Source organism: Castanea sativa, chromosome 6 (assembly GCF_040712315.1).
Source record: "Castanea sativa cultivar Marrone di Chiusa Pesio chromosome 6, ASM4071231v1".
In the NCBI taxonomy this organism is placed as follows: Eukaryota; Viridiplantae; Streptophyta; class Magnoliopsida; order Fagales; family Fagaceae; genus Castanea; species Castanea sativa.
The window spans coordinates 13,106,062-13,116,064 of NC_134018.1; the positions used below are offsets into that span (position 1 = coordinate 13,106,062).

Below are 10,003 nucleotides of genomic sequence, written 5' to 3' on the forward strand. Positions count from 1 at the left end.
AGGCAGCTGCACAATGAGAAAATCTAATCAATTTTAGAGAAGTAAACATTACAAGAATATAACTATTTTGGGATTGAAATTATGTACCGCCTTCTTAGGTGTATTATACATATATGAAAGGATATCCTTTTGGTTTTTTTATTTATTTAATTTTTTTATTATTACTAATTCAGTCAAGTGATTCTGTCAAGGGATACCCCAATGGTTATAGCAAAAAAAAAAAAAAAAAAAAGAAGAAGAAGAAGAAGGGTCTTTGGAATCTCAATTCTCAACAGAATCATACTACTGGATCAAGAAAAGGTGTCTAGAAGAATTGACATTTTTGGTGCTGATTTGATTCTTTTAAAAGGACAGGGGACCATACGGAGGGGGGGATGAACCTCTTAGATGCTCATGTTAATTAATATTCTCAAACTCATATGTGCAATCAAAGCTAAATTATATAACTCTTTCAGAATTGACTTGTCTAAGTCTAAAGTAAATATGTAACCTCTTAGATGCTCCCGTTAATTTGGTTTCAAGATTCCTACAAATGAAATTTATCCATCTTTCAGAATTTCCTTATCTAATTGTTTCTTCTGTGCATCTGCTAAAGAGCATAATTAGTACTTTTTTATTCAGTGTTAATCAATCCTTCAGATGAGAATGTTAAGATTGGTATACATGTAAATAGTTCATATATGATTCTGCCTGCAGTTAACAGAGGATCTCAACAATGTTGTTTAGCTTCGAAATGAACATTTAAGTGTATTTATTGGCATTTATAATTTTCTTAGTAAGCCACCTCTACTAGACCCCATAAAAGTGGGAGATTTATGCATAGGGTACAAACTTGTTAGATGGATGAGACCATATGAATGTTTATACTAGAGAACAAACAAGCATTTTTTTATATTCAGTTCTGAGTGTGTCAACCTTGTTAATTTCAATTTGTTCTTGATTTTTGGGTGATTAATGATTGGTGTCTTTCAGGAATAATGACATATAATGGCCTTGAGATTTGCATTCTCACAATCAATCTTATGAAAATGAAAGCAGAACAAGCAGAGGGGATGGATGTCCAACTGACTCCTTGGACGATGATGACTCAAGCTGTTCTTCCAGCAAAGATGCTTTTGGATCATTTTCTTCACGATGAAGAGGGATGAACATGGTTTGGATGAAGGGGAGTTCTCAAAAAGCCCCCAACATTTTTATGTCAAAGACAAACCTACTTATCCCCTTCAGTTTTCAAATGTGGAGGCAATGAAAGAAAAATTTGCAAAGCTGTTATTGGATGAAGATATTACTGGAGGATGCAAGGGCATTGTCACTGCTTTAGCATTGTCTAATGCCATCACAAACCTAGCAGGTATGTAGTATACAATTTGCTTATCAGAAAGAATTAATTTGATCTGCCTTTTGCCTTGTTATATATTTCTTTGCACTTGCATTTAGCATTTAATCACAAATGTGGCAAACTTGTACTACATTACAATCTTTTCTGTATCATTTGGGGATGCCAACCTCATGGGATTAGAACTCTAAATATACTAGGGAATTGATATTGGAATTAACAGCATGTAATCTTTCATCATATGTTTTGCAAGAGAAAGTACCAATGAGCAAAGACAATACGTGTGTTGAGTTATTTAGACCCCTTAAAACAAACAGATTAACCTAGTTATTTAGCCAAGTTATTAACTTAGGAAAATTAAGCAGATCTAGGTTAACACAAATATATCATATCATGCAAAGTAGCGGAAATATAAAGAACACAATGATATGATGACCCAGGAAAACCAAACCGGTAAAAAACCTGGGGAGGTTTTAACCTGAATCCACTATGAAAGAATCGAAGTTTGTACAATAGCGACTTAGACTACTAACATCCTATTGCTACCCACCAGTAGAAAATTTATTGACACGACCACGTGCAAGCTCCGAGACCACGGACTTTTTCTTTCTTGGATTCTCCAGCAAGTACAAGTACTCCCGCTTGTATATCTTTAAGCTTTTATGGCAGCAACTGAATGATTATCAAGTTCTTGAAGAAATCTCCTTCTTGATAATCCTAAGCTTGTGTGAAGGCAAGCACCTCTCAAATCTCACAAGAGATTCACACAAACAGCAATATGAGCAACTTTAGAGAGCTTTTGGATACAAAACCCTAGATCCACAAAAGAGGCACAAGATGCACTCTAATCTCTCTAACAAGCTCTAAAAACCCTCTCTAGGGTTAGCTTATAATGTCATTTAAATACTAGAAAAAATGGCTCGCGATTTGGGCTTCAAACGGTCAAGTTATGACCTTTTTACGTTTGTTGATTTTGCTGATATGCGACTTTCGATCGATCGAGTACCAATCGAACGAAACAGATTGTAACTCATTTTTCTTCATTCCGAACTTGAGTTTTATGCCTTGGGCTTCAATGTAGACCATTCTAAACTTATGAAACTTAGTTTTTGTCATAGTTTGCCAACATTACAAACTCAAAACCTAACAATGTGAATTTTCACTAAATATTGCAAGAATCTAAGAGCTTTTGAATCAGAAACGAAATTCTGTGATATGAAATTATATACTCTCTTGCAGTTAAACTCAAGACTTTTCAATAAAGCTAAAGTTTTTTTGGCCTTCTAAAATTTTGTATTTGTTATGTGTTTTTAGCCTATATTGCTGGATAGTTTTCTTTTGATTATTAACTCGGGGACCATAGCCCGTTCCTTAGAAAGTTTCTTCTGTTTTCCTAGTGTGACCCTTGAGAACAATTACTACTGTTTTACGCTATTAAAAAATATAAATTTGGATTTTCAGCAACAGTTTTTGGAGAGTTGTGGAAGTTGGAACCGCTTACTGAAGAAAGGAAAAGCAAATGGCGCAGAGAAATGGATTGGTTACTTTACCCCACCAACTATATGGCTGAGTTGGTTCCTGCTAAGCAAAATGGTGCCAATGGTCGGAAAGTAACCAATGGTTGAGTTGGTTACTTGATAATGCTTGATAATGCTTCACCAGGGTAGAGTTGTGCATCAAGTATTCAAGGCTGCAAAATCCATCAATGAAAATATTCTGTTTGAAATGCCTGTGCCAAGCATTATCAAGGATGCTCTTCCCAAGGTAATTTAGCACACTCTCAACTAAAGCATTCTCAATTACATCCTCTCTGATTTTTTAAGGAGGGAACTTTCTCTATGTTCAAGTCCAATCCAGATACATATTATGTTACGAGTTTAATACTAATCACCACTTTTTATTCTTCCTCCCCCCCACCCCTTTTTTTTGTAATTTGTTTTTCTAGAAGTACCTCTCACCAGAGGCTAGTTTTGCTTTCCAAAAGTTTTGAGTTTGTAGCTTGAACAATTTGCTAATTTGTGGCCAATATTAAAAAATCAAAAAAAAAAAAAAAAACAAGTTTCTAAGTCATGCAAATTTGCTCCCATATGAACTGAAACTTAGTGGAGATTTTGTCAAGAAGCATGCTAGCCTTTAGTTTGATCCATGCCAAAAGGGATTCATACCAAAGTTGAAGAAGACAGGAGACTTCATTTTTTAGTTTCAGCCAAGTAACTTTGACACATGAAGATAAAGTGGGACTAAGTCTCCATGGTGGTCATTTGAAAACCATCCAGATATTCTGATGATCATTGCTGTTTTGTAAACTTACAGATGAAATTTAGCAATCTTCATTGCATTGTTATAACTTATTGCTACATTTGTTTTTATGTGCTCACAGTCTGGGAAAGCAAGCCTTGGTGAGGAACTGTGCAAAGTCTTGTCTGCTGAATCAAGCTCAGCTGAGGAGATGCTCAATTCCCTCAATTTGAAACCTGAACACAGTGCTCTTGAGTCCATTAATAAGTTGGAAGCTGCTGTATTTGCATGGAAAGAGAAAATTACAGAACAAGCTAGTGGCAAATCTCCAGTTCGAACATCATGGTCCTTCATAAAGGATCCAATGTCTGAGATGGACAAGATGGAGTTGTTGTTGGACAGAGCAGAAGCCCTTCTACATCAGCTTAAGACCAGATATCGAAACCTTCCTTATACATTTCTTGATGTTACAAAAATTCAATATGGGAAGGTGAGTTATTGAGTACCCATTTAACTCATTTGTGGACAATCTCTACACTAGTAGGTTTTTGCAGACCAGAATTATTTCACTGCTAGAAGTCGGCTGTTTATATTTATTGGTAGTCTTTATAATGGCAATCAAATTTGTGCTAGCTTCCACTGCAGTTGTCTATTTCAGTTTACTTTCTTTTGCTAATCCCCCCTCCCCTTAGAAGGTTATTTTGGCATGATTAAACTGTCTTACCAAAAATGACTTTTATAAATATGTTTTGGGAGCTTATTCTTTGTCATTCTTGTAGGATATTGGGTATTCAATTCTGGAAGCATATTCCCGTGTTCTTGGAAACTTGGCCTATAGAATACTATGTAGGATGCGAGATATTTTGCAGGAAGATGCTTTGAGCAATCCAAATTCACCTGTGGAAACACATCATTTCCCCTGTATAAATCTCTGTGAAACTTCAGCTGTTGGTCTACATGTAAAGCTCTCGCTGACTGATGAGATGAACAAGCTTTTTGTACATTGCCACCCCAATTCAAGTAGTACTTCTGATTTGGAATTTTCATATAGTGATGCCAAAACAAGTTCTGTGGCTGCAACACCTAGTCGGAGTAGGGTATGCTGCATCAGCAAAGAGGCTTGTATGAGTGTCTCCCCAAAAAATTCTCCTTGATAAAAAAAGTACGGTTTTCAATAGCTCTATGTAAATGAGATTACTATAAGTTTGATGAGATGAGATGAATGTGTGTTTCATTTCCCACATGGAACTACTATTATGATAGGGAAGGAAGAGATGCTGTTACCATTGGGCGTCTCTGTATTATTGAAATGTAATTGCTGCCCCCAACCATTACTATCTCTTCTCAGGGTGCACTTTTGAAAATTACAAACTACTCATAACCTTCTTCAAAGGTTTCTTGATGTAAAACATGATGTTATCAATCTGTATGCAGGTAGGAATTGCTGGAGTGTCTGCTGATTCTGTCATGAAGAAAACGAAGACATTAGAGGACAACTGGGTGCCTACTTGGAATGAGGAGTTTGAATTCCCATTAACTGTGCCAGAACTGGCTTCGCTTCGGATTGAAGTTCATGAGTATGACATGACTGACTTCGGAGGCCAAACATGCATTCCAGTTTCAGAGCTAAGAAGCGGGATTTGAGCGATTCCACTCCATAGCGAAAAGGGTGACAAGTACCAAGTTGTGAGGATACATCCATGACATGAGATGTTTATGTACTCTACAAAGACTTACTCTCAATAATATCAAGTGAATTTTTAGATATTTGAGCGCATGCTTAGGAAAAAGTGGCTTGTTTTATGTTGGATCTAGATGCTATCTTATAATGTCTTACAAAGTCTTTACCTAGACCCCATAGCATTACCGTATTACCCTGGGGAACTTGAATTGCTAGAAAACATACATGTGGAGCATAGGTAAAGGAAGACAGGGCTCACTGAAAGAGGAAGACAACTAAACAGTGCTTGCAACGGCTAGTTAAGCAACGTCTATTTTTTGAATTAGTGAAGCTCGTGCAACGACATCGTTTGAGTTAGTGAAGCATGGGTCTTATTCTGATTTAGTCAAGACGGCAGCGTTTCATTTAAGGAGCGCAACGTCATTTTACTTAAAACCAACACAGCTTCACTAACTTACTCAACATTTGCTCTTCACTGATCCAGTGCTCAAAAGTCTTCATTGCAGAACAATATGCAGAATTCTTATCCTTACCTAGTTTCAGATGTTTTCCCTGTAACAAACTAGACATTTATTCTTTCCTTTAGATTCTGTTAGAATGATTAGTTACAGGTTTGTTAGGATTTAATCCACGTGTATTATTATGAAGTCCTACAAATAGATGCTCAGTGTATACTTCATTATGATCATTCAATACAACGTCGAGAGAGTTCTTTTCTCTGTTTTTCACTCTCTTTCTCTCAAGCTTTAGCTTTTCTTTCACTCACCATTGAAAATGTTATAAGTACATTTTGGTAAAATAATTAGCAACCTTTCGCTCCCAACCTAACAATGGTGCTGCTGGAGAAAGGTGTCTACAGAGAGCAACCATTTAGAAGGAACTTCTCCATGAAAATTACGCAGGGTGCCACACTTTCTAGCGTGTGTGGGGAAGCCATTCTTGTGACAGGTCACTATTTTCTTACAAAAGGAAAGGGATGGAGAATGGATTTACCTCTCTTTCTAGTTTAGTTGTTTATTCTGGCTTCCATTATCAGGTTCTTGTGATTCATCAAGAGGAGAGAATCCTAATCTCTGTTTTGACAAAATCTGAACACAAATTATTAGTAGAAGAGGCTTAGGATGGCCATGCATATGGAATGGATAATGGTAAGTGGACGGAAAATTCGTTGAGAATGGTGTTTTGTCAATATTTTATCATTCAATAATATTTCTAATGGCCTACAAAGAAAACAGATAGCATTATGACAGTACACTACTCGAGTTCATAGAACTCGAGTATAGTGGACCACAACTCAAGCCATACCCGAGTTCATTGAACTCGAGTATGGTGGACTACAATATCATGTAAAACTTGAGCTATACCTGAGTTTAGTGAACTCGAGTATGAGTCTGGATCGTGGAAGTATGATACTCGAGCCATACTTGAGTTTATGGAGCTCGGGTATTGTGTATTTCTCTAACATAGTACTTGAGCCCAGTAAACTCAAGTTTAGGGCACACCGGACTCGAGTTTCAAAGGCTCAAGTCTCAGGTGGCATTTTTTAATTCCAAAAATCCAGCTCAGCTAGCGCCACGGTGCCATGCTCACTAGGAACTCAAGTTTACCAAACTCGAGTACTATTTAGAACTTGAGTTTGAAAAACTCGAGTACCAAAAAAGTGATACATTGCTAATTAGTTCTGAAACAGTGCTAGATTGATACAATTTTTGCCCAAAATGTGGTATTTGGCTATTTTCGACCCGTTCTTTATAAATTTTCACTTTATATTTTCTTTAGACCCAAAAAAAAAAAAAAAAAAAGAATTCATTCTTCACCCTCTCTCTTTATACAGCAATCGTTAGTGTTTGAACACCATGTTCCGTTTTAGTATTTTGATTCAAGTTACTGAGTCACACTTCAAATCTTTGAAAGTAAATTTAGAGGGCGTTTGGATAGCACTTTTCTGCGTCCACGTCCGTGTTTTGGCTTCTGTTTTTTTTTTTTTAAACCCAGCCGCATATATTGACTTTCAGCTATGAACAGTACACAAAATTACTGTTCATGGGTGCCACAAATTTCACTTTTCAGCAACTTTTTCATTAAAAATGGGTCCCACAATACTATTTACACATTTAAAAATTATTTTGCTACAGTGTTTTCAGTTTTCAGTTTCAGCAAAATAAGTTCTATCCAAACAGATCCTTAGAAAGAGACTTTTGCAAAGAGTGCAAGGGTAGAAAGAGGCTTTTCCCCTTTACAATGGGTAGTATTGGAAAAGGCAATACAAAATTTAGAATTTTCTTTTCGAACACTATTTTTCATTTAATTCCTATTATAGTATGCATCTAATAGTTTATGATTTTAAATCATCAAATGCAGATTTTTTTTTCCCGTCTTAGGAGATGTGGGTAGTTTTTTTGGGTTGATTACAGAATTTGAGAATTTGGGGACGATGAAATTGTCAGTGTTGAATGATTTGATCGAATTGGTTGTTGGATATGGTGCAGGGGTTGGATTTTCGCCGGAAATTCATTCCGGATATAAACCAGAAAAAAAAAATAAAAGTTTTCAAATCTAATAATATCTCTCTCCATTCTTTGCAACTTACTAAGGGTCCGTTTGGATAGAACTTATTGCTGAAAACTGAAAACGCTGTAGCAAAATAATTTTTAAATGTGTGAATAGTGCCGTGGGACCCATTTTTAATGAAAAGTTGCTGAAAAGTAAAATTTGTGGGTCCATAAACAGTGCACGGATGCACTGTTCATGAGGAATTAGTCAACAACTACGACTGAAAAAAAAAAAAAAAAATGAAAACGCAGAAACGCAGCCCGGATAATTTCAATCCAAACGCCCTCTAAGTATTGACTAGGTCTTGCTTGCGTTGCCATCATCATCAACATGTTTCCATTGTATTTGTCGCCACGCCACCACCACGTTCCTTCTCCACCTTCTTCTTCTTCTTTCTTATTCGGCTCCCACAGATTATAAAAAAATGTTTCTTTCTTCTGCTTCTTTTTCGACATGTCTTTTCGCTTCTTTTCAATCTTTCTTTTTAGTACTGGTGTAATCATTAATGTTACAGACAACCCACCAACGTGAGCTTCATTTCAAGATTCAAACTTTTTTTTAATAGAAAAATAAACTTCTTATTATCATTTTATACCTGACTGGCTGGCTGACCCACAGAAAAAAGTTTAGAGCTATACAATTTTCACAACCTTTTGCAACAGTTATATTATGGTAAAGTGTAATTGGTGAAAAATTAACACTATAATTTTTAAGATTTTATTTTTGTAAGACTTCCATGCATCGTACAGGTTAATGACTAATAATCAATATAGAATAAATATTTTTATTTTTTAATATAAACAGCATTTCTTTTTAATATAAATAGCATTTTAAACTAATTAGACCTTGATTGTGTTTGAGTATGTGGTTAATTTGTAGCTTATTTGCATAGTATTTTTCAAAAGAGAGTTTTTGGTAGTTTTTATGCTAAATATATGATAAAGTTAAAATGTTAGCTTATTTTCAACAAAAAAAAAAAAAAAATTATTAAGAAAATTTTTTCTTAAATTGAGACAAAAAGCAAAAAATTCTGCCAAACAACTTGATAGTTTGGTCATTGTACCGTGCAGGCTATGATGCATGGATACAGATATGAGTTTGGGTACAATACAGGTACGAGTATGTGGATACAACATTTTTTGAATAACTTAGGGTACGATACGTCAGGAATACATGTATTAATAACTTATTAAATATATATATATATATTTTTTATATTGTTAAGCATTTATTTTATATATTGTTAAGCATATATCAATTAAAAAGTAATAATGGATAATAAAGTGAATCCGTGGACCTTAAATGATGTTTAGAAAACAAACCAAGACCAAAAAGAGTAAATAATAGACAACTAGGTAAATGTTCAACATTGAAACCAATATATAAACCATATAAATAAAAATTCTTACAAGTTTGGGTTATCTTTCACTATTGGGGGTTGGGTTAGAATGATATCCAAGTCATATCATGGGTGTATCCTAGATGCATTGCTCTGTGTGTGTGTGTGTGTGTGTGTGTGAGACTTAAATAATGCTCCCAAGTGCAAGATTGTCGCTAAGTAATAACTCGGTAAGTACGAGGTTGAATCCACAGGGAAAAAGGAATTGATTAGCAAACCACAAGAGAATAAAACTAAAATATCAAAGTTTAATTGAAGAGATTTTTGATGGTTTAGTAAAGGTAATTTAAATAGAGAGAAAATAACAATATATTAAGGCACTAAGGTTTAGGGATTCATACACAACACATCTATTGGCAGTCTTAACAATATTTATTTTATAACTCAACTAAAATTCATACGAATGATGATCTTAGTCGGATGATTTAACAATAAGAACTCAATAATTAATTGTCTAAGGTAGTTTCATGAAATTGATTGATTTTAGGCAAAACAAAAGTAGTGAATTAATTCGCAGGGAATACTAAACATTTAACGTGCTCGGAGTCTACAATAAATCAATGAATTGTACAGAACTAAAAACTTTTCTAGATGAGTAAAACAATAAAAAAAACATAAAAATATAAGCATTAAACCCAATAAATAATTGTTAAGAACATACTAATAAACAGTTGGGTTTCACCCTTGCCTTAGCAAGGCTTCTAGCAAGCCATAATACTCTAAAAACTGTAAAGAAACTTTAAGAACACCTAAATTATGTTCTAAAGCAGCTCCCCTCTGAATGTTGCCCTAAAGA

The 10,003-nt window shown here is 35.0% G+C and overlaps 1 pseudogene; it reads left to right on the forward strand.

The window, feature by feature from the left end:
- The first annotated feature begins 977 nt into the window (after positions 1 to 977).
- On the forward strand, positions 978 to 4,730 carry LOC142639484 (rop guanine nucleotide exchange factor 14-like; annotated as a pseudogene).
- The last annotated feature ends 5,273 nt before the right edge of the window (positions 4,731 to 10,003 follow it).